Raw genomic sequence first — 24,595 nt, 5'->3', positions numbered from 1 at the left:
CAACGTCTCATTGGCAGAGGCCAGGAGAGCATTACCATAGTCCAAATGGCTGGTATCCAACACCGGAACTAAGGTTTTCCTTGCTGTAAGTTGTAGTAGAGGAAAAGCTGTTGAAAAGTGTAGGGCTAAGGCAGGAGCCCGGTGGTCCCCCTCTGTCCAGTATCATAGTACGAGACTTATAGGGGGCTTGAATGGTCGTTTGGGTCCTATTAAAAAGGAAATCAGCCAGCCATTTTAGAGCTGTTCCATGGATACAAATCTCTTGCAGCCTACTAAGTAACCTCGGATGGGGTCCAGTATCAAATGTTGCAGACAGGACCAACAGCACCAGCATTGATGGTATGTTAGCATCGGGAGAGCATCTAATGTGGTCTGTGGCCGCTACCAGGGCAGTCTCTGTGCTGTGTGGTTGCAACTGCTTCGGATTTTATCGCATGCAGACTTACTTATTCACTCTTGGTGGCGGATCCTGACATATATGCTATTGTCGTCCGAAATTCAATTTGTGGAGAGGCGGCGGAGTCTGTTAATCCGCTGCCTCTCCACAGTTGAATATTAGATGTCCCCCACGCAAAGTTAGAAACAAGTGTTTCTTTACTTTTACAGAACTAATTAGGCGCCCTTTCAGAGCTCGAAGTGATAAGAAACTTCCTATGCACAAGTTTCAATAAGGTAACACTGTACCAAGAACTGACATAATTTAAACAGAAGTAAGGTGAAGGTCCCACATTGAATTGTTCCTTAATTATGTACACACAGGTACCCGGTAAAGGCCCTGAGGAAAATCCCGTCAAAAGAGAAAACGGGGTTGGAAACGCGTCGGCTGTTACATAAACTTCCTATACTCGCAAAGGGCTATAAATAGAACATTGTATACACTGAATCAATTAATAATTGCCCCTGTGAGATCAGTCCTTAAACATTAGAAAAATAAACCGCTTTTTAGGACTGTATTGAATTAGTTACTAGGGTACTCTCTATGATTTGATTTTTGAAATTTGCTGTATAATATGTCAAATATTTAATTGGGTTATGTATAAATTGTATATAATTGTGTGCAATGAATTGATTTTTATATATGTATGACAATGTGAAAATCTTGGACTACTTCACATGTGTATAAAGTGATGAAAAACTTAACACATCCAAATAATTGATCAATACCCAATAATTAATTATTTAGGGTATGCAATCTGCTTTGAATAAAAGAATAGCAGGATTCAATCGTGACCGGGTGTCCTTTGAGTATAAATATTATTGTATTATCCTACCCGGTCCCGTATAGGACAAAACCCCTTCACTTTTCAAATGATTCTCAGAGGGCATAGGTCTAGAGGTTCATGGCACAATTAGGGGGAAGTGCACAAAAATCTAGATGCTCACAGGCCTGGTCAGGTGGACTGGAGAAATTTTGATAAATCATTCTAATTTTATCGTCATAGTGGTTAGCTAAGGAGTCACTGATGGATTGCGAAACAGTTATTTCTAAGGAACCTGCATCCAGATTTATGGAAGTATTAAGCACTTCAAATAGGGCTTTGGAAGAATTTTTTGTCTCTGTGATTTGGTTTACTATAAGCAGTTTACAGGTTATCTTGATATTGCGATGGTTCCTGGTTAAGGGTAGCCTATAGGTGTTCTTGTCGGTAATAAGATGAGTCTGACGCCACCTTCTTTCTGATCTCTTACAAGAGGCTTTCTGTATTTTTATTTCTATCGTGTACCAAGGCGTGTGAGGTCTATGTAGCTCATTATCTTAAAGTTTGAGAGGGGCTATTTTATCAAAAGCCGAATTCAGTGCTCTACTATAGTCAGTGAATGCTTGATCAACTTTTGGGCTATCTGAAGGGATAGAGAAAATCAGCTCCTTTGCGACTGAAACCAGGGTCATTTTCCAGCACTGCCTAGAGAAATATTTGAAACGTGTATTCATTTTTTTCATCACGTTGTGAGTAAGAATCTGGAAACAGTGACCTGTCTGTGGTGGCTGACTGGTCTACATCTTTCAACCAGCTCAGTAGTAGTCTATCAAAATTGCATCAGATACCACGTAAAAAGTGGGAGTGACCATGTAAAAAAACAGCACTTTCCTACAAGGTGACTTACCAATTACCATGCTTTCCTGAGGACACAATTGGTCTTACCTGTTAGTGTGCATCACCCCCCTCCGTGTTATAAAGCTATCCAATTCAATCTTAATTCCTTGCCCGCTCAGTGCTGACGAATGTTAGTGTTGTTACTGGTGCTTCTGTATTTTCCTTTGCTAGGGACACTACATTCCTCTACCAATTGTTCAGATCCTTGCAGCAGCCTGTAGCATTCATCTTCAATTCCAGCAGCAGCAAGCTATGAATAATGCGTCTCCTGCTCAGATCCCAATTCTCCCCATGACGCATGTTCCAGAAATGAACTGAAAGGTTAAAATACTGCACATGATCTGTAACAGCCCACAGGCACCACCTTCTGTACAGGGTGCCATTCTCAACCTGTTCAAAAAAAATATTGCCCAGGTGCACAGAGAGCACGCACAATGCAACTTTGAGTCCATGTCCACAATCTTAGTTACCCTATCTGCATTTATGATTTGAGTAGGCCATCGAAGACATTGTCTGATCCAAGAAGTCCTTCAGCTCACCATTCTGGCCACCATCAGAGATGAATCATCCTGAACTCTCCAGAAGCCTTCTTTGTCAATATCCCATGAAGGAAGCCATTCTAACACCTGCCACCTCTTTTTGTAGGGGTCCCCCTCACACTTCTGTCCCTCGCTTTTATCAATTCTTAAATACTCTGCCTCTTACATTTGTCCCTGATAATGTATCCAACAGCTTTGATAAAATCCTTATACACTGTTCCTGGAACCCGTCCTAGTTTGTGTGCACTGCGTGCTTCTCATCTCTGAGCTTAACCAGAGTAGACATTTCCCTAGCTCTCCTCTACTCCTCTACTTTACCCCCTTTACCATTGCCTTGCTGGCCATTTCTGTCCCTGCTGGAACATCGGTAAAGGGGTGGTGGCTTTTGCTTGACCTGTTGTGCTTTTATTTGCAAGGGCAGTGCACTCATGACTTTTTATTGACCACACTGCCCCCTGCTCCATCCTAAGCCCAGCCCTAAAATCCCCCACCCGTTCCTCAGTGGGACCACCTGAAAATGAAGGGCATGTGCTGCTTCAATACCATTTGCTGTTTTCCTCCATGCTTCTCGGTAACAGCTTGAAAACATATCCTCCCATTCGTATCTGTTCCTTTGTGATTTGCTGAAGGTGGATCCAGGGGCTATTTCCACGTGAAGGGTAACCTTTGTGCTGCCACTTTTAACTGCCATTGAGTTTCTCTCCCTTGTTCCTGCTCTTTGGCATTTCTATACCTTTGGTCTCTCTGTCCTCATCATTTTGGGTGTCTCAGCCACTGATTTTTCTTTCCCTTCTCAGTCTCTTAGTGCTGCTTTATGGTGCTTGCACCATCATCTCCACAGTCTGCATTTCCATTCTTTGGCAAGCACTTGTCCCACGTGTCACCAAGTTGTTTGATATTGCTCCATTCATGCTACCTCGCCCCCTTATTAGGCTCTCTCCTCTCCGGCCAGCCTATTTGACGTGACCTTCCCACTCTCCTAAGCAGCCCTCCTCCCCATCCCCTATCTTTCTGTACTCACTCGGTGTTTGCACCTCATGTTCCAGTTCATCGCTGTATTGTTCTCCCCAGTCTGGGTCCCGCCAATGGCTACACCACACATGGAGCTTCATATTACACGTCTTTATTCGTCTGCTTATAACTGAGAACTCAAAATTCTAAAACAAGCTTTTATTGCCTTCCGCTCTAGGATTTGTGTCACAGCTCTACGGAGTCCGTTAAGAGCCAAAAGGGTTCCGTCATGAATCTTGCAAGACACTACACCTCCCCCTCTGTAAAATAAAAAAACAGTTTTACAAATCATTATAGAGATATATGTGTGTACAATTAAATTTCTTCAACCAACCTTCTTGGAGCTTAAATTCTTCGACCTGATCTGGTTACTGAGAGCTGTCATCTTCAGTGTCAGAGATTTTCGAAGACGGTGAAGAGGTAACAACAGTCACTGACTTTTCAGGTTGAGTCTTTCCTTCACTATCTCGATCAGAAGACTGATGAATCAAATGCCGAAAGTTAGAAGAGTCTCTGGTAACAGGCTTTCCAGGATGCTCGGCAGACACCATGTGTCCCTTTGTGGACACTATTTGTAATGGTTCAGAATCATATGGAGCATTAGATTTCCTTCTTCGCATTTGTTGGGCAATCACTAGATCTCGTCTCTTAAACTAGATGTTTTTTGCATGTAGTCTCTTGTCTGTATAAGCTTTCATTTTCTACTTGTTAACCAATTCCTTTGCATGAGTTGTGTTCTCATTCCATTCTCTTTTGTTGGTCCATTGAGGTAACTTGATTGTCATTGCTCCCCGAACATCAAAGTTGCAGGACTTTTGCCTGTGGTCGAGTGAGGTTTTGAATGAAAGGCTCGTAGGGAAGAATTCAATACAGTATTTAAACTAAGCCGCTCAAGAATTTTTTTAGCGTACTCATAAAACTTCAAAAAGTCTGCAGGCCTGCAGCCATAAAGGTGTACTCTTCTGATGCTGTATGCTCAGATGCTCCAGGAAATCCTTGAATTCTCGACTGTTAAAAGGCAGGGCATTATCAGATTTCAAAATGGCTGGAACGCCCCATGTCGCAAAGATGCCATCTAGTCTCTCAATGACTCGCTTGTGAGTTGTGGGTGAGAAATCGTCTGGAAAACGAGAGTAATTACCATCAGATGATGTCAAATCTTGAGAGGGCCAAAGAAGTTGATGGCTATTATCTACCATGCATGCTTAGGAAGTTCTGATATGTTAAAAGTATGTTGGGTAATATTTGTAGAAAGGCAGTTGCATAGATGAAAGGCCTTGAGCTCCTTTTCAACCCTCTCATCTAAATATAGAAAACAAACTCGGGCTCGGAGAGATTTTTTGGTGGAAACAATACCATGATGTCCTTAATTAGCTACTTAATTTATTTTCTGTCACAGACTCTATGGAATCAAGATTCTTGACCCTCACAGTATAACTCTTTCCTGAGTTACGGATAGTTTATCTTACGCATTTTTATATTTTTCATATTTACCATGAGTGTGTCAGTTCCATTACTGTTGTGTAAATATATCTTTGAACTTCAGCATATCACTATCATGGCTCATGGCAATGATGATCCGGGCAATCGATTCAGCAGCTGACACATTGGATTTTCCAATGAAATTAATGTAGGCTTCAGCATTCTACAGATGGAGTACATTGACTTTGTATATGCACCCTGGAAAAGTAGTCAGCAGAGTTTTGATCCTTTCCTTGATGATGCACAGTGGTATAATCGTATACTTGTAATCATAGTCCCCATCATTCACCACGAGGAGGCATCTTTGCTTTTGGATTGCCAGACATAGTCAGTATAGCCTGATAATCAGTTACCAGCGTAAAAGGCTTTCGGTATATGGAAATGTTTACAAGCCTACATTACGGCTAAACTTTCTTACTCAGGTTGTGAGTAAATACTGGGACAAACTTCTACTGGCATATGCAGAATATGCCTCAGAGAATTTGGGTGTTCACTCTGCTGTGCAAGGATAGTACCTAACCTGACTGGGCTAGCGTCAACAACAACTCTGTATGACGCTTTGATTAAAAGTTGGACATTTCAGCAGCAGTTTCAATGGATTTATGTGAAACTTCTCTCACATTCTTGTGACTACTTAAATGAAATATTTTTTTTCCGTTAACTCTGGTAATGGAGCACTTATAGTAACAAATTCCTGTATGTATCTTGAACATTATCTGGCCATGCCAAGAAATGGACGTATCATAGAAACATTTTGTGGGAGATCAGCAATTGACCATGTTTGTACTTGTGCAGGATCAGGTATCATGCCCTCATCTGAAAAGATATGGCCCAAGAACTTTAACTTTGTCTTATGGAAATTACATTTGTCTTCATTCAAAGTCAAACCTGCATCAGTGAGTAAACAACACACTTGTGTGAGACCTTCATCATGCTACTTCTGAGGAGGTCCAAAAATCAGTATGTTATCACTATAATTTAATGTATTCACAACATGTTGAATGACATCATCGAAAAGTTCTGCAGCTGATGACACACCAAAACTGAGTCTCTTGTATTAAAACAGACCAACATGTGTAGAAAAGGTTGCAATGTAGCTGCAATCTTCTTCGAGTTGATGATAACCTTTATTCAAATCAAGGTGGGAGAAGACCTTTGCACCCTTTAAGTGTGTTATCATGCCAGCACCTTGAGTCCGTCATAGGTGTAGCAGTTGCACTTTACAAATCCTGATTGATTAATTGAGCAATGTGTGGGCCTGGAGGTCTCTCTCTCCTTCAATTGCCTTGTTTGCTAGATGCCTGTCAACGCATATGCATACAGCTCCTTCACTGTCCTTTTTGGGCACTACCACTCTGGGAGAAAAACATGGCATCAGACCAGTTGAACACTCAATAATGTGGTGCTTAAGTAACGATTCAATTTCTTTTTCAACAGCTTTCTTGTAAATCAAAGTAATTTGTCTATGTCTGAGCAACAGGATGGACATCTTCATTTATATGTAACTTTACTTTCATTGCAATAAGTTTTTTCTAAATCATGAAACAACAAAGGAAATTGACTTACTATTTTGTGATGAGAATTCATGTTGTAGTTCCCCGATATCAGTCCCATATCAGTAGCTTTACTGAAACTGAGCAGACAGGCATTGGACGCTGTACCTTGAAGCAAATGGATGGGTGCTTGCACCTTTGTTTTTCTGGTGTTTCATTGTCACTACAAATGAACCCTGGCCTTTTATGGGTGTCAGTGCAGCCCATGTGTACACTTTGGTTTTCTATGGTGTAAGTTGTGGCAATGGACATAAATCATTGTATTACTCTTCCTGCATTATTTATTTATTGATGCACCACTATTAATGATGAAAGGTATCGAGCAACCATTTATTTTCAATGTAATATTCAGACAATGTTTGTATGTCGCCTTTCCTTTGACTGCCATTTTTCCTCACATGCAGCCAGTCCGACATGTGCACATTTCTCTGAGGTAAACATCCATATGGCACAATCATCTTCCTTACTTTTAGTTGATGTTGAGGTGGAAGAACTGTTTGACAATGATTTAGATGACGATCGACTTTGTTCAGTGTCAGTTTACTTCAACTGATGTTGCCTCTGTGCCTTGTGGGTGTGCGTTGAATGTTGCTTCTGAAATGTTCTGGTTGCCATTTTATCTTCACGCCGTGATGCACTTCATTTTTCTCTTGCTTTACAAACCATCACAAAATAGATCTCTTTCCCGCAGCCTTTACATATCTCTTCAATGGTGAGATATTTACCTTCTTGTGGAAATGAAAATTCACATTTCAAACATAACTTCTTTTTACGTGTAGCCATCACTTTGTGTCCTTCAGTCTTTTGCTTTGGCTTACTATTTATACTCATGACTGATTAACTCTGGGCACCTCCGGCCATGTCAACAGGTTGTCTTTCAGCACGCTCCTCAGCTCTTGCAGGCATCAACACTCGCTCCAGACTAAGAGTTTCTTTCAGCATTCGTCATTGAATGAATCTGACAAGCATTCATCAATAGCTCTAAGACGCATAGCTGCTTCATTAAATTAATTGAACTGGTAGCCTTTGATGAGCCGATCGAGTCTCTCCACAAATTAATTAATGGTTTCACCAACTGTTTGGCGTTCTTGACTGAACATGTATCTTGCTAAATCAACGTTTGGTATTGGATTGAATTTGAGATTCAGTGTTTCAATATTCTGACAGTATGGGATGTCTTCGTCAGTTTGCAGCATTTTCTTCACACCATCACCAGCAAGATTTTTTAGATACTTGAAAATCGTTTTGTTAACAGTTCAAGTGCATCAATAAAATCATCAAATGTCTCTACCTAAGCAGTCCATCTATTGCCAAAAGGTGGTGGTGGTTTCAGGAAGGCAACAGCATGGTAACTAATTATGGGAGTGGCTCACATTGATGGTTGAGCTCTTTCTGCTACAGTTGGCTATTCATTTGAGCCTGTGTCATTTGTTCTGGTTCTGAGGCTTTGCGATGGACCGGCATCAGAGTCATCATAGACAATCGGGGAATTGAGACCTCCTCCTTGTCCTCTATCTGAGCCCCTTCACTTGTTCGAGACCTTTGGAGTTGTTCTGAGCCATCACCTGGCACTTCAGGAAATTGACAGTTCAGTAAGCACCACCCTTGTGCTTCTTCTTAGGTCTCCTTCTCCAGTGCTGAGGTCATAAAGCTTTGTTGGCTCTGGTAAGTGCAATGATGATATAGTTCTTTCTTACTTATTCTGCCAGCCAGCGTTTCTATTTGTTTTGTTAGTGTTTTACTACTGAAAGAAATACTTTTATTTAATTTGTTAAAATCATAAAAGGGTGGAACATACCACCATGTGGTAAACAACAACATATAAAGTAAAACATGCCCCTGTGTGCTGAGCAGCATTGCACACATGTACATGATGAATAAAAACAGGGAGAGCGCTTTTAAATGTGCAAGATGAGTGAAAACAGGAATAGCACTTTATAAGGCGATGGCCCTCACATTAGAAGATTGTGGCCAGCAAATGACTGTTACAACAAGGATGCAGCACGCGTTAGGACTTGTGCTTGAGTAAATGTGTCTGTCCCCCCTGTCTCTAATAAAGTGCTTGCAGTGTCTTAGAATAAAAGGGAGGAGGGAGGAGAGAAGGCTGCATCGAGCATCAAGGAAGATCTGGATCCGGCTGCAAAGTGTCCATATGTCGTAGTTCCTGTTTTGCTGCTGCCTTTTTTTTGATCTCTTGAGCTGCAAATGTCAGGAATTTAATCGTTTTGCACCAAAGTTGGATCGAAGACCCACCGAGGCATTTTATCACGGCCGCCCTCCTGGTCCTGCCATGTGTTTCTCTTAGGATTGGCCTCAGGAGGATCTTCCTTAAATTGTGTAAGGCCAGGCAGATACATAATAGGTGTAATAGCGACTCTTCTCCCTTCTCACAGAGGTGACAATCCAGAGATGGCCAAGTCCGTAACAATTTTGGGGTAAGGTCTTTGATCGGAAACCACCCCAATCTCAGTAAGCTTAGTTGCCTCTTGTAGTGATCCCTAAAGCATTCTTGTAAATAGGATTGTTGTTTCAGTTGTTTGTACGTTGGCATCACAATCCAGGCATGACTTTTGCCAGCCACTAATGCTTTGTCTATTTGCAACGATGTTTGTTTGAAGGCTTTGTTAGTAAGTTGTTTAAAAGCGAGGTTTGACATTGGTGAATGCCAAGCTTCTTCTAGGTTTAACGATACAAGCCTTTGCCTAAGAGTCTTACATGTGGAATTGGTCTGCCTAGCCTGTTTTTTGACCTCCTCCCAACAGTGATGGGCTAGCGTGTTCAATTCAGCTGCCCTCATTCGCCAGTAATATTTGGCCGGGACACCTTATCTGGCCTGTGTCTGGTTTGTTAATCCGAATTCCAGGCATATTTGCACTTGGGAAATATGGTGCGGAATTAAGAACAGTTTTTTTAACAATCTTGATTGGGTGAGGTTTAGCATTTTAGAGTCCCTTGTGTCCATCATTTCCGAGCCATATGTGATAGCAGACAGAAATTTTGCTGCTACAACCTTTAGTAAGTGACTGGTTGAGCTTCTATTTAGTTTTTTTTGTATAGTTTTGAAAGCAAATTGTAGTTGTTTTAATTTAGTTGTCCCAAGGTCTAAATGATGTTTATAGTTGGACGCCCAAGTATTTATATTCATCCACCTGTTTTAGAGTGCAAGAATGTATCCTCCAAACAAATTTTGATAATTTTTTACAAGTGCTAGAGAAGCATAGGACGTTAGATTTTTTTAGGTTTATTGTTAAATGTGCGTTTGAGATGTACAGCGCGAGTTGTGAAATCAGCCGTTGTAAGCGAAGTAGAGTTTCCGAAAGAAGCACGATATCGTCCGCATATTGCAGGCTCGCTTTAGTTGATTTCCCAATTTTGTTGGGTCACCCTTGATTGTACGCAGGTTGTTCTCTAGGTCGGCAGTATAGATGTTGAATAGGCTAGGAGCCAGCACACATCCTTGCTTTATCCCATTTATTGTTGGAAATGTCTTTGTTAGGCGCCGACCGTCCCCTTTTTTAATTTGGACCCAGGCATGAGAATATAGGTTGATGATTGCTCCTAATAGGTTAGGAGAGGCACCCCAAGCTTTCATTTCGGCCCATAGTTTGGCTCTCGGCACTTTATCAAAAGTTGCTTTAAGATCTAGAAAGCATGTATATAGGATGTTAGAGTTGTCAATTGCTTTCTTAGCTAGAAGAGTTTGTGCTGATAAATTTGTAAGTCGTACAAAAGGGGGTGGTGATGGACGGAGCATCTGAACCAATCAAACACTCACACCCAGTCAACAGATCTGGGTTTGATCCATCACCGTTCTTTAGCCCACTCTGCCACCCCAGTTCAGACATGGCCATATGCAAATCAGTCTGACCCTGTGCCTGATGGGAACAGAGCTAAAATAAACAAAAAGGAGTCCCTATGCTTAGAAGCAGCTTTAGATTGCTGAAGGAAATAATCATAAAAGGGGTTTCTTACGGAGAGTTAAATACGGGGCAAACGCGGCAGAGAGCCAATCGAAGTAAGCATTAAACAATACAATGTAGTCGAAAGATAAGTATCAACAAAGAGATAAAAAGATAAAAATCAATTCAAAATTTATTTGGACCTCCCAAATGGGTTACAATCTTAAAAATTAAAAACAACTAAGACAACCTTTACGTAAAAGGATTGCAATTACAAATTAAAACAAACAAATGCAATAAGCAAAACAAGTCTTGTTTTGCTTATTGCATTTGTTTGTTTTAATTTGGCTCTCTGCCGCGTTTGCCCCGTATTTAACTCTCCGTAAGAAACCCCTTTTATGATTATTTCCTTCAGCAATCTAAAGCTGCTTCTAAGCATAGGGACTCCTTTTTGTTTATTTTAGCTCCCCCTCCCTGACATTCGTTATTAGGGGATCCTCCATTTGTTTGAAAACCTCATGGGAACAGTCCAGCTTTTGTACCACTATGTTCGCCATAAGTTGGCAGGGTATGCTCAGACGTGAGTCCCTTGCTCACTTTGCCACTGGATTCAAGCAATCCGGGCTGAAGACGGCTGAAATACCAGAAACCGGTCCTCGGAGGCTTGTTTACGGTCCAGCGAAGGCATGGCTTGTCAGTTCGGGCTGGACTGTTCCCATGAGGCACAGGGTCCGACTGATTTGCATATGGCCATGTCTGAACTGGGGTGGCAGAGTGGGCCAAAGAACAGTGATGAATTAAACCCAGATCTGTTGACTGGGTGTCCCTTGCTCACTTTGCCACTGGATTCAAGCAAACGGGCTGAAGACAGCTGAAATGCCAGAAAAAGGTCCTCGGAAGCTTGTTTCCTGTCCAGGGAAGGCATGGCTTGGCAGTTCGGGCTGGACTGTTGCCATGAGGCACAGGGTCAGACTGATTTGCATATGGCCATATCTGAACTGGGGTGGCAGAGTGGGCTAAAGAACGGTGATGGATCAAACCCAGATCTGTTGACTGGGTGTAAGTGTTTGATTGGTTCAGATGCTCCGTCCATCACCACCCCCTTTTGTACCGATAAATTTGTAAGGGCGCCCATGCCTGCCGGAATCCTGTTTGTGGCTTTGGGATCAGATTCTTGCTTCTGACCTAGGTCTCTGGGTCTGCCAGTAGGTTGGATGCATAGATCTTGGCCTCAACGTCTATTAGGGCTACTAACCTATTGTGTTTTGAGTCTGAGCGTGTCCCTGATTTGTGAATCCCTTGAAGGATGCTACCCCTCCAGGAGTCAGGAATATACCTGGTCCTTAAGCTGGACCAAAGGGTGGGATCTTGCCTAAATAGAGCATTCGGTAGGCCGTTTGGTCCAGGAGCCCCGTCGGCTCTCAAGTGGTTTATTGTCCTCAGAACCTGCTTTGAAGTTATCTGGTCTGTTTCTTCTCTTTGCTCCAGAATAGCTAGCTTACAGTTTTCTTTATAAGTTTCTCTGTTTGTAATTTGTGGTTTGATTTGGGATTGCTTTTTTGGATCCGCGGCTGAGGCTTTCACTGATGGCAGACTGAGGGTGGGAGGTGATACTTTTTGCTTGCTGGGACTCACGGCTTCTGGTATTGTTCTCAAACTGAGAGTCGGTTTGAGCTCTGTTGAGATGTCAGTTATGCTATCTGTGCGCATGTCCGGTGTGGTATGTTGTGTCAACGTGGGTGCTCCAAGTTTGATCTGTCATGTCCAAGTTGAACTGCCGATGTTTGCCTTTATGTATAAAACAACAATATCTCAATTGGGTTCACTAAAGCGTCAGATATATTTGCATGTACCAGACATTACAAAGAAGCTGGGCGACAAAGGAAGAGATACTCAAAATGAACATTTTTTAGAAGTGCATATAGCATCATATATTTAAAGACATATTTTATACAAAACAGTCAAAAGAAGCAGCACTGGATGCATAAAATGCGCTGGCAACCCAAGATGGCTTTGTGCACTGAGTGATAGTGAAACAAAGCGTGACGGCGCAAGTGACAGGTGGGTGAACACAGCGAGAGGCGCTAGGTGACACAGTGAAAAAGTAGTATATATAAAAATGATGGTTCGTCCTCAGCGAATGAGCGATTGATGTTCGATTGGGAACTAAAGAAAGCGATGCGCCATGAGTTGCGCTATATTGATGGTCGACGGCTTTTTGATCCTATTGATTTAGGATCTTCATCAGGACCGGGTTGCCGAAAAAAGTGAGTGAGGAGGGTGCTGGCCCAGAGACGGAGCCCCGCTCTGGTTTGGGTGCGTAAATGGTCGGCGTGTAAAAACAAGTACCAGAGTGCTTGATCCACTGGAGGGTAGATGATGGTGAAGGCTTAATAACGGAGACCCATTTTGGCCGGAAGGGAAGCTGATGTTGGTAAGGTAGCTTGGTCCAGGAATTAAGTCCGCTCGAAGGGTCGTGTAATTTGGGCAATGGCGCAGGAATGGAGCCCCGTTCTGGCCATGGAGGCGATTGATTGTGAATGTAGTGATGCGGCAGGGTCAGGGGATGTAATGACTGGGCACCATCTAAGTCCGGTGGTCGAAGAGCGGTCTACGATCTGGTCAGTAGATCTCGATCCGCAGTTGGTGCCAACCGGGAGATAGGCAGCGGATCCCTTGAGCATGGTGTATGATGGTCTCAAGGTTTTCCTTATATTTTTGCTTGGCCACCGTGGTTTCGCGTTTTAGCTCCTTTTTGAAATTTTCTATTATGAGAGTTTGTTGTGACAGTTGGAGGTCCTTTGTTCGAAATTACCTTAGTTGCGTGTTCAGCCTCGTTTTTATTGCCCGTATTTTTGGCGTATACCACTTCCCTCCTCCATGTCTTGTTGTTTTGTGTCCTCTGTACTTGTTTTGGTATCTTTTGTTGATGTTGACTACAGAGGACTCCCAAGCCTTTACTGTGTCTTGAGCTTCTACTGGCGGTGATAGCAACGAGCGGCATGTCTCCATTAGATTGGTGATGTTATTTGCGTTCCAGTTTAATCGTTGTATGTTGAATTGCTGAGTGTTCAATGTTGGAAGATTCGCCTACTCGACCCTTTTGGGGTAATAGATAATGTGAAGATCTGGGGGTAATGGTCACTTTCAACCCGTTCCAGGATGTGGAAATCTGTTATGTGGGGAAATAGATCAGGGTCTGCTAAAGTAAAGTCTATTGTTGAGCCTATATTCCTAGTGACCCTCGTGAAGGCTGCTGGTCTGTCCAAAGGGTCTCTGCCATTTAACGTGTGCAGAAAGAGATCTTCCGATTTTGCTGCACCTTTCTTCCCCATAGCATCTTGTCTGCTTCGATTGCCATGTCTTGACTGTATAAAGATCGCTAAATTTCCCTCCTGTCGTTGGATTAGGTTCATATTGAAGTCACCTGTTATTATCATGTTGTCACTTGGGTAGGTGCTTTTCAGCATTTTTATCACTTTTTCCTGTATCAATACATAACTGACTTTTACATTATTGTTCTGTAAAATGTACAGTTGTAGCTTGCTTGGCAGTGCAGTACCTTTACGTATGGCCTGATGATCAGGTTCTCGGCCATCGGCATGTAGATTCTTTATACCGCTTGCTTTGTCTTAACCTGCTTTACAGCAGCTGGAGTTGCGGTTTGACTCCACATGCATGAAGCGTCGCTTCCATACTTCAACAGTGATGCACATGGCATGAACTAGCAGTTTGCTTGAATTGCGGCAAACTTTCTGGGAGAGCACAGTCGTTCTCTGGGTTACTTATCCCCTATATCGTCACCAGTTGTAGTGTCCTTCCCAGCCTCTGTACCCGCAAATGACTACGCCACACATGGAGCGTTATATTACACATCTTTATTCGTCTGTGTGTAACTGTGAATTCAACATTCTAAAGCTTTCATTGCATTCTCCTCGGACACCTAAGTCACATCTCTACGGAGTCCGTTAGGAGCCCAAAAAATTCCATCATGAAACTTGCAAGACACTACAATCATCATCCACCTCGCCTTTTTGTCCCAGTGCAACTCACTGCATTTTATGGATTCAGGTAGAAAGAGGGAGTCTCATCCTGGTTCCTGGGCTCCTGTGTCTTACTTCTGTGTACCAGTCTCTGGCTCCTAGTTCTCCCCTCTCTGCTTGCAAGGTTGTGCCATCTAAAGACCTTCACCTACAAGGCCACCCTCTGTCCCCGTTACTGCCATCTCTGGATTTCTCCAAGTCTCTATTTTCCTGACTCTCACTTCTGGGTTCACCAGTCTCCTCAAGACCATCAACAGCTTACCTATCCATGCAACCCCTTCCTTTCTTAACCACATGTTCTTCCCTGCATCCCAGCTCACATCCATGGCTGCTAGCTTCACTCTGTCATGGACACTAATTAGGGCTCATCAGAGGTCACAGCTGCTACCCAGGGCTTACCATTTGGTACCCTAGGGGCTGCTCTTGGAACTCCTAGGTTAGAGTTAGGAAAGGAAGTTTTGGGAGCAAAAAGCAAATGAAGCCCTGTAAAAACCATTTCACTCTCTGTGTATGTGTGGAAAGCTGCATGCAAACGATCAGGAGTCGGAAATAAAACCTTTGCAGAACTCTATCCACATACCTGCATATTTTCTCCAAATATGTATACTAAAATGTTTATGCATTTGTTACCATTCAAATATCATTAAACAGGAAATGTTTAGACGTTTATGCTGTATTCTTTAAAAATGAAATCCAAACTAAAAGTGTATTTCATTATGAAATGGTAACACCTTGCTATCTAAATAAGGATAATACAATCAAAGACTGCTTCACAGCTGAGTTGTGGCATCTCGAACCCTGATAGGATCTGTGGCCAGTATGAGGAATGTGACTCAGCAGTGCTTCATTCCTTTTACAGGTCTGCTGCAAAAAAACAAAACAACACATTGAGGGAAAGCATCTTTCAGTGCTTTGAAGAGGTCCTTGAGCTGCATCAGCGCTTATAATGAGGAATAGATCAATATCATATAAGAAAGACACCTGTGTGTCGTTGAGTTCCATGTTACCTTGATAACGGAAAACACAAATAAGGTATAATTATAATCAAGTACTTTTTTCTTAGATTATAGAACGTGAAGCGGTGAGTCATGTCTGCATGTGTGCCATCTACACCTCCACCATGGGTGTTGGACTTGGCCCTTATGGCAGGTTCACCCCTAAACTTTTTGCTTGTAATGGTGACCTGGTGATGGTGATTTTTGGGTTCTGCGCACTTTCACTGTGTCCCAGTGGAAAGTGCGTGCGCACTTTGAGTGCATGTGGTGAGATAGGACTGCCCTCCCATAGGAATGCATGGGGAATGTATGTGTCCCTGGTAGTTCCTGATGCGTGGGGAGTGCGGGCTCGAGTTTGGTATGTGTGAACTCGTGGGAGTGAATGCTGTGCAACGGTATGTGCGGCTTGTATGTGTCTAGTGGGGAAGTGCCACTTCTAGATATGGCTGTGTGTGTGCAGTGAGGGTGCTGGAGCGTGATTGGCTGGAGCTGGCTGGCATGCCAGGCTCCAGGAAGTCTGGATGGGTCTGCCCGGTGGTGAGTGGGAGAATAGCATGCTGATGGCTGGGAGGAGTGTACCTGTGTCCTGAATGAGGCTGGGTTTTACCCTGACAATGCTGGCTCCGCCCCCATGTGGTGCGTCTAACGACCCTAGCCCTGCCAGTGAATAGAGAGGGTGGTTGAGCCCATCAACAGTGCTCACAGACCAGCTGCGACTGGTTCTGCCCCCACCCTGCACCTACAGACAAAGGATTTACTGTATAAAAATGGGGCTGTGTCCCCACAGAAGTTGTTCTCTTCCAGGATCCTGCCTGAGGGGGCTGCTGCTGTTGCTGGGCCAGAGGACCGCCACTTGGACTGTCTCCCTGCCTGCAGACCCAGTGAGCTGGCTCTGGGCCCAGCCTTGCCCCCTACCTTGCTGAAGGACTCTGCCTGGACTTTGGGGGCCTGAACCTTCCCCTAGCGCTTGGGAGCGCTTGATCTCGGCCCCCAGCGCTTAATAGCGCTTTATTTGCTACTTTTGCGCAGGAGGCGCTTTAAAAATCATCTAGCGCTTGGGAGCGCTTTGCCTGCACTTGCGAGTGCCCACCTCGCTTATTTGTAATTAATTTGCCCCCTGGCAGGTGCCCACCCTGCTAGGGACCTGGCCGCTAATTTTGTACTTTTAGCGAGGGAGCCCACCCCTCGGTAACTTCATCCTCCGCCTGCCTGCCTGAGACGGGCCGCCGCGCTGCCCGCGACGACTCGGAAGTGGTTGGACGGCCAGCCAATCGCTGCGCGGCCCAGTGAGAAGGACCGGAAGTCCCGCCCCACCGCAGCCGCAAGACGAAGGAAGCTGCCTGCCGGTTCCCCCCGGGGCTCCCGAGTGTAGGGAGAGCCCCGGAAGTTCTGCTGATCTTCAGGGAGGCCGGGAGCCCACCCCGCCTCCCAGGACACCCCCGCCGCGGAGGAGAAGACTCGAGTGAGGCACCGCAGCTCCTGGGAGTCCCGAGGAGCAGGAGCTCTCCCCCCGCAGACAGCCGGTGAGTGACTAGCAGGAGAGGGGGGCGTCGGGGCACATTGCCGGTGCCCGCCCCGCCCCTCCTATACGAGGCCCTGAGTAGTTGTGAGCCGTGAGGCTCCAGGCGGCATTTGTGCTGAGTGCCACGAGAGGCTCAGGGTACTTTTGGTGTTTAGAGCCCGAGAGGCTCGGGCCCCTTTGCTTTTATTTCGAGTCCCCCGGGAGGGACTCCAACGCTAGTGACGGGCCCAGAGAGGCTCGTGGGGGCATTGTTTGTTTGGAGCGCTGCGAGGCTCCCCCAGAGGGCCGCCCCCCTGCCACAGTTGTTCTTAGAGCCACGAGGCTCCAGGGCATGTCATCCCTTCGAGCCCAGAGGGGCTCCTGAGTGCCCACATTGTTGTTTCAAGGGCCCAGCGAGGCCCAAGGGGGACAGTCCTTTGTTTTGAGCCCTGAGAGGCTCTAGGGGACATTTCCTTTGTCCAGAGCCTAGGAGGCTCCAACGCTGGCCCCATCAATTGCTACACAGTTGCCCAGCACTTTGTGGGCAGCTGCCACGTTTAGGCCCCTGACATTGGGACACAGGGCGTCCTAGCCCCAACAAGGCCAGTTGGCCTAGGGACAGTCACAGGTGGTGACTTATGTGAGTTTGGCGCAATTGTCTTCCTGCACCTCTGAATGTGTTTTTATGCGTCATGTGCCTTGTTCTTACACCTCTGAATGTATTGTTGATGCATCATGTGTTTTCCTTCCTTACACCTCTGAATGAATGTTATGCATTGCATCATGTGTTATGTTCTTACACCCCTACAGGTATTGTGATACTTAGGTGGTTGTTTTTCTCCTAGTGCAGGTGGTGCTAGTGAGGTCCTGGTTACCAGTAGTTACTGATTGTGTGCTACAGTGATTTTACATTCTATGTGCTATGTTCTAAAATGATATTCAAAGTGTTACTTCTAAAAAGTGCTGATTCCTGACAGTGGTCCTGGTGGCCCTGTCTTGTACATATCCCCTGTAAATTCTGCCCGTGCCTCTGGCACATTGTAAAGTGTGTGTTTTTATCTAATGTGTTTTGGTGTAATACAAAGGCTATTTTTATATAACCTTGTGTGGAGTTTCCTTTGTGGTGGGCCTTTAGGTGTTGTTGCTGGGGTGCGTGCGCAAATACTTAACTCACATTGCCTCCGAGTTTAGCCTTGCTGCTCGCGCCACGTTACCTAGAGGGTGAGCAGGGGTTATCTTGGCGTGTAACTCCCTTGCCCTGACTTAGGAGTGGTGGTCTCTGACTGACTTTGGCGAAAGCCCTGGCCAGCCAGGGATCCCATTTCTAACAATGGGCAGTACTTGATTGGCGCCAGCGGCCGGAGGTGGGACCCACCAGCATTCATTTTTGGGGACTCAGACTTATTCTTCATCATCAGATATTTACCCAGGGTGAGAGAGACAAAGTCAGAAAAGGGAGAAAGAAGAAGGAAGACACAGCGAGACAAGCAGCGACAAAGCAAAAATAAAGAGAATCTGCAGGAGTGAGATTTAGAGAGAGGAAGTGTGGGGCGGCGGAAGAAACCGTGAGGAGGGGGGATCAAGGCTAGACAGGCTTGGTTTTTGGCAGCCTTGGCATTCAGCAGTGCTACAGGATTTTGAATAGCACCTGTGCCTTGGTGAAGCAGGTCCACTAAAGCATAGGTAACTCAGTAGCAATAATATATGCATATGGAACTAAGCCTTCACACGTGAGTTTGCCCTGCCCACGTAAGGCTATACCTGGGCATAAGAGGTTTCACTCAGAGCATCATGAATATGCCTGGACTTTATTAATTTCCTTAGGTAACGCCAGAATTTATGTCATCGTTGAGTCACAGTGCATATGATGTAATTCCTGCAATCCGGGACTAAGAGATCCATACATTCTGTCTTCATATAGCCAGTACCCGCACCACCTTCATCTCTTTCCTCATTTCTGCTTATGATCAAAACTTGGTAGTGGCCAGCTCTTCACCATCTCTTCTTCGTCTCACTCACTTGCCTCACTCTACGTCTTGCCTTCTCTCTCATCAGTCGTGCTCACTCTACGTCTTGCCTTCTCTCTCATCAGTCGTGGTCGGAGCCTACACCTTCTCTTCCCCTACTTCACTGCCTCACGAAGCCACTCCCGGCTTCTAGTTTTCTCTTTTGAAGCTCCTTTCTGGGTACCTTGTTCTCTTCTATCTCCTCACCTTGCCGCTCCTTGTGTTCGAACATTCTCTTCCCCATCGTCTACACCAGGGTTCTCCAAAGTCGGTCTTGGAGGGCCAGATACATGCCAGATGTTTAGCATATCCCTATTTAGATAAATGTAGTTATCTTCAAAATCTTGCATGGCTCCAGCCCTCCAGGAATGACTTTGGAGAACCCTGGTCTACAACAAGAAACCCAACTGCCATTGCCATTCCTCTCACATCATATTGTTTAGGTATGCCACCCCTTTTTTGTTTTTTTCATCTCATATCCACACTTGTTCCCTTGAGGCACGAGAACATCTGCCTCTGAAACCAACCCCACTATTTCGCAGCTCTCCTTGTCCTTGCGACAAGGCCCTCCTCACTTTCATCACTCCTCCTTTTTATACCCTCTCCCCTTCTTTGGCATTCAACGGCAGTCTTACATCCACTCCTGGCTCCTCCCCACTGCTCCCTCTCTCAGCGGAGGGGGCTTGCCTGCTATGAGGACACAAGAAACCCTGCTGGGACTCCTCGCCGAGCTGGGAGTGCATCCACCCGGCACTGGGGAGGGGTGCCAAAGTTTTCATCTCCTGAGCAAAGTCTTCCATAAGTCCCGAAGATTGGCCTACCCCTGGTTCAGGAGGTTTGCTTGTACGCCCAGGTTTAGTTCCTGCCCACATGCTGGCAGTATTTCCTTGGAAGTGGTGGTCGGCACTGACAAAGGATATGTTGTGAGATAGCTATAATTGTTTAGAACTGGGCGGCTGTTGACTCAACAGTGTTAAGGCTCTGTTTTTTTCTTCTTCTCGAAACAACATTAAAGAGACGTAGTAGTCACATGTTTTGGCTGAAATCTGAGCCGCAGAAGACTTTGCTAACTTTGAGTAATAGTCCTAGTATTAGCAACAACTTTTGGAGATTTGTGACAGAAAGGGTTTCCAGCTTCACAGACCTACTTCGGGGCGAACAGCTGGTGAAATCCAGAGACCATCTGGCAACCTGGAAAACTCGCATAGTTCCTCCATCATGACATTGCTTGTGCAATGCCATGATTTGTTGCCACGTTGGAGAAAAAGGATCCCTACCTAGAAGAGACTAAAGTGCAGCCAAGGAGATCACTGGAGGGCGGGATGGCACTTCTGTTCAGCCTTCTTCCGGCCCACAATGTAAGAGGCTGGAAACAGCATCTGCCTGTTCCATTGGAGCACTACTTAATTGGTGTTGGTGTTTGCTGCTGCTAGGCTCAGACAATCTTTTTTCAACACTGACACGTATTTTCAATAGTCCACCACATGGTGGCGGCGTCTATTTTTGAACAGAGCACACCAGGAGAGTGTTTAAAAAAATCAATTTGCATGATTATTAAAATAATAATACCGACTCATCCAGGCCACACATAGGGGCATATTATCAAGGGATTTATCTCCGCTTTTTTGCATTAAAAGCCAAGAAAGCGGAGCTAAAATTATCTCCCTATCAGCAACAGGGTGCTAACACGCAAATTCGCATGTTAGCACCCTTTTTCTCTACGCTTCCCCTTGCATCTCTAATGAGATGCAGAGAGGGCGTTCCAGAGAAAAATAATAGGAGAAATGTTGTTAAGCTACATTTCTCCTATTATCAAGGATTTCGCTTACCCTGTTAGTGATAAAAAAAGCAGCGCAAACCGCGGTTAGCACTGCTTTTTTTACACCTGGCATTTTCCTGACTTAGCCATGATATCCTATGGAAGGTGGATATCATGGCTAAGTTTGTGAGCCCCTATCATCTAGCTAACGCCAAACTTCGAGAGATTATCGTTGGTTTTCCAGCGATAATCTCTCATTTGGCAGTTAGCGCGAGGATTTTTATCACTTCTGAGATAAACCTTGCTAATAGCACGTTATCTTTGCGATAATTTCCGGCGATGCTTAGCGTTAAAAAATTCGTTGCTAAGCATCTTAGCGATAAATATCGCTAATCGTTGGTAATATGCCCCACAGAGCTTTGGCGATATGAAATAGTCCAAATTGTCACAACTGTTGGAATGTGATGTCAGCAGAAATTGTGGCACTGGCATTGGGCAGCGCTGGCAGGGGCAGTGTGTGGTGCAAGCTGGGGGTCTCTCTCCTATGAAATACCATAGGCCCTGGCTCTTATTCTTATTTTACAAGCTAAGCACTGTTTTCTGTCGGTGCCCTGACCGTGCAACCATTGACAGGTGTGTTGCACTTATTGGATGTTACTTATGCCTGGCAGTAACAAAACCATTCGATGAAGTTCCCAAGCCTTGGATTGTACAGAGAATTAAATCTGCACATAATGAAACATTTCTTCTGAATTAATCGTAGAAGTCTTGCTTTAAATTTCATAACAATGAGGTCCGTAATGGTTTGAATACTTTATTCTGCTGCTATAAATTTTGTGAAGCTGCATTAGCGCGGAGGGATGTATATCTTGCTGTGCGAGCCGTTCTCCTGCCGGTTAATTACTTCGCAGAAGCATGTCTGCTCTGAACTGAAGCTGGGCGGACTCCGGCCTCTGCTCCGACAACGTGAACTGGGAGTTCAAGCATGATCTATTTCACTTTGACGTGTGGGGCCAGTTGGAGACGTAAAATGGACATTTTTCAAACTAACGTTTTAGGTCTGGCTTTACCCAAGTCTTAGGGGCATATTACCAAGTGGGGCGATAGACAATTATCGCCGATTTAGCGGCGCTAATTCTATCGCCCCATTAGCAAGCTGTCGCTAACTGATGTTAGCGCCAGCTTTGAGGCGATAGCGAGCGGTTTGGGGCCCGCTTTGCATGTCAGCGATGTTTATCGCTTATGACATGCAAAGTGGGCGTACACAACCCGTTAGCGACTGAAAGCAGTCGATAACGTCACTATCGCCTATTAACAAGGCAGGCTTAGCGTTGGAAATATTCGCGCTAAGCGCAATTATCTCCAAAAACTAACGCCTGCTCAGACCAGTCCTTAGCCATGTTATCCAATGGGAGATGGATAACATGGCTAAGAACATTTTGTCGTTAATGCGTGAATATCGCTGTATTCGCAGCGATATTCACGCTATCGTCGGAAAATTTATCGCTTTGGAGATAAACCTTGCTAATAGCAAGTTATCTCAGCGATAATTTCCGGCAATGCTTAGCGATTAAAAATTTGTTGCTAAGCCTAGTTAGCGATAAATATCGCTAATCGTTGGTAATATGCCCCTTAGTTTACTGACATTGTACGTATAATATAGTTACTTATAGGGCCTTTTAGGAAGCTCTCATAATTCATTGGTCTTTTATTGTGTCATTCACATTTGTCATCCTCCCACTGCAACATGGGGCAGTTGGTCAGCCACTTAAGCCATTGGCTAACTTCTCTGTGATTGACAACATTCTACTCTTTCACATAGAACAGATCTACACACAAAGTAGTTCCATTAGGCGCTAGTGACTACTATAGTTATGTGAGCATTTTGCAAAAAAATATTTTTTCCTTTTAGACAATGTTTTCTTCTTTAAATTGATGCGGGCCTGACAGCTTTCCCCATAATAAAGGTTAAAAAAAAATCTGGCAGAGCAAACCAAGCATTGACAATGCCAAAAGGCTGTCAGCCAATACCAGATCAATTGGCTTGGCCAATTTATTTTTTGTTTAGTGGCGGCTCCTCCACCAAGGCAGAGGAGCGTCACCCCACTGCTCTGCAGCAGTGAAAAAGAAGGAAAAATAAAATTATATTAACCCAAGGTTATCATTTTATTTTGTACTGCTGCGGCAGCTTTGCAGGGCTGGGTGGGGCTGCTCTGACAACAGGAGTAGGGCAAGTGGTGAGCACACTTTGTAAGTGCGCCTGAATGTTTGGCTGGCCACCTCGGCCCGGCCCAAACATTCATGTGCACTTTGCTTGTTCTCCACCCTGGCTGCATTACAGCCTGGGTGGAGAACATGCCCAGGCTCCCATTCCCTGGCTGAGCGCCAAACTACAGCGCTCAGATCAATCACAATGCTGCATTGCAGCATTGTGATTGGCTTTGGGGATCCTGGATAGGCGTCAAAGGGATGAAGACAAGAGACAGAGGAGAGACGCAGAGGTAAGGTAAGTTTAAAAAATATATTTTCAATCCCCTTACCCCCGGCCCGCCCCGCCAACCCCAATCTGTGCTGCTACCACTGATTTTGTTTAGTTTTGTAATCATTTAAGGCTGTTTATAGAGTGGTGCTTGTCACTGTTTGATAGTGAAAGCCTGTTTTTTACTACATAGCTTAAGTGCTGTCAGTAGCAGGTGTTACTATTATTCAATTTTCAATTTATAGGTATGCACTTAATCGTCCTAATAAGAATGGAGGACTAAGTTGGCCTAACTTGAATTCAAACTTGTGACCCGAAGATCACAACAGATATCAGCATCAATAACTTAACTGACTGAGCTATGCTGCCAGCAAGTACTTCAGAGTGCTTGGTTGCTTAAGATAAGTTGGACTATTGAAAAAGAGAAGGTGACAGTAAAATATGGTTATTCGATCAATAGACTGCATTCAAGGCATTTTAATGGAAGGCTATCCTGGTGTTGGACATGTTTTAAATCTGATGGCCATATTCCTGAAAGAATGGCGATTTTACAATTGGTGGCGAATAGAAATTGCCAGAGACTGTAAGATATCTCCCATTCCAGAAGTGGATAGCACCACAGACTGGTAAAAATCACTCTGCCAGATGACTGTTGTTAATATAACTACTGGTGCATTTCTCATCAAATATAAAAAGGCAACCTAAAAATGATAATACGGCCAGCAGTATGGCATTACTACCATAAGTGAATACTGCCTGTAGTAAAAATACCACCAGCACTAAGAAGAAATTTCTGCTTTTCAGTGGAAAAAAACTGTCTTTTTTTATCATTGGTGAGATATTTGTGACACAAAAGTAAAAAGAAAAACACTATCCAGAAACATGTGTGAAATACGGGCAGTGACAGTGACCTTGTGCCAAATATAATTCCCTTTCAATACCTCAATGGGTAGTTGCCATACCTAGTCTACAGTGCAGTGAAAGTAGATTACGGTTTGGCACTAATTGAGAACAGATTTTATTTGTGGTAATGATGCAATTTAGCATTGGTGCGGCTTTGCGATGTGGTGCTCAACAGAAAAGATGGCTTGTTTCCACTGGTAAGCACCTCAGGCCCACTTCCAAGGTTCTAGGACTGAGGTGGCACCACTTGGCAGGGTAGACTCACAGATGGCAGAGACTAGGTGCAAGGTTATTGGAAGTCTATTATGTACTAAGGCTTCAGATCAAGA

General features: G+C 44.5%; 1 protein-coding gene across 1 annotated transcript in view; it reads left to right on the top strand.

The window, feature by feature from the left end:
* The window catches only part of DOC2B (double C2 domain beta), a 2,292,694-nt gene that overhangs the window by 794,500 nt on the left and 1,473,599 nt on the right, over positions 1-24,595 (top strand). The window lies entirely within an intron of this gene.

This window comes from Lissotriton helveticus, chromosome 3_1 (assembly GCF_964261635.1).
Source record: "Lissotriton helveticus chromosome 3_1, aLisHel1.1, whole genome shotgun sequence".
Classification (NCBI taxonomy): domain Eukaryota; kingdom Metazoa; phylum Chordata; class Amphibia; order Caudata; family Salamandridae; genus Lissotriton; species Lissotriton helveticus.
This window is presented reverse-complemented; position numbering and strand designations above follow the sequence as displayed.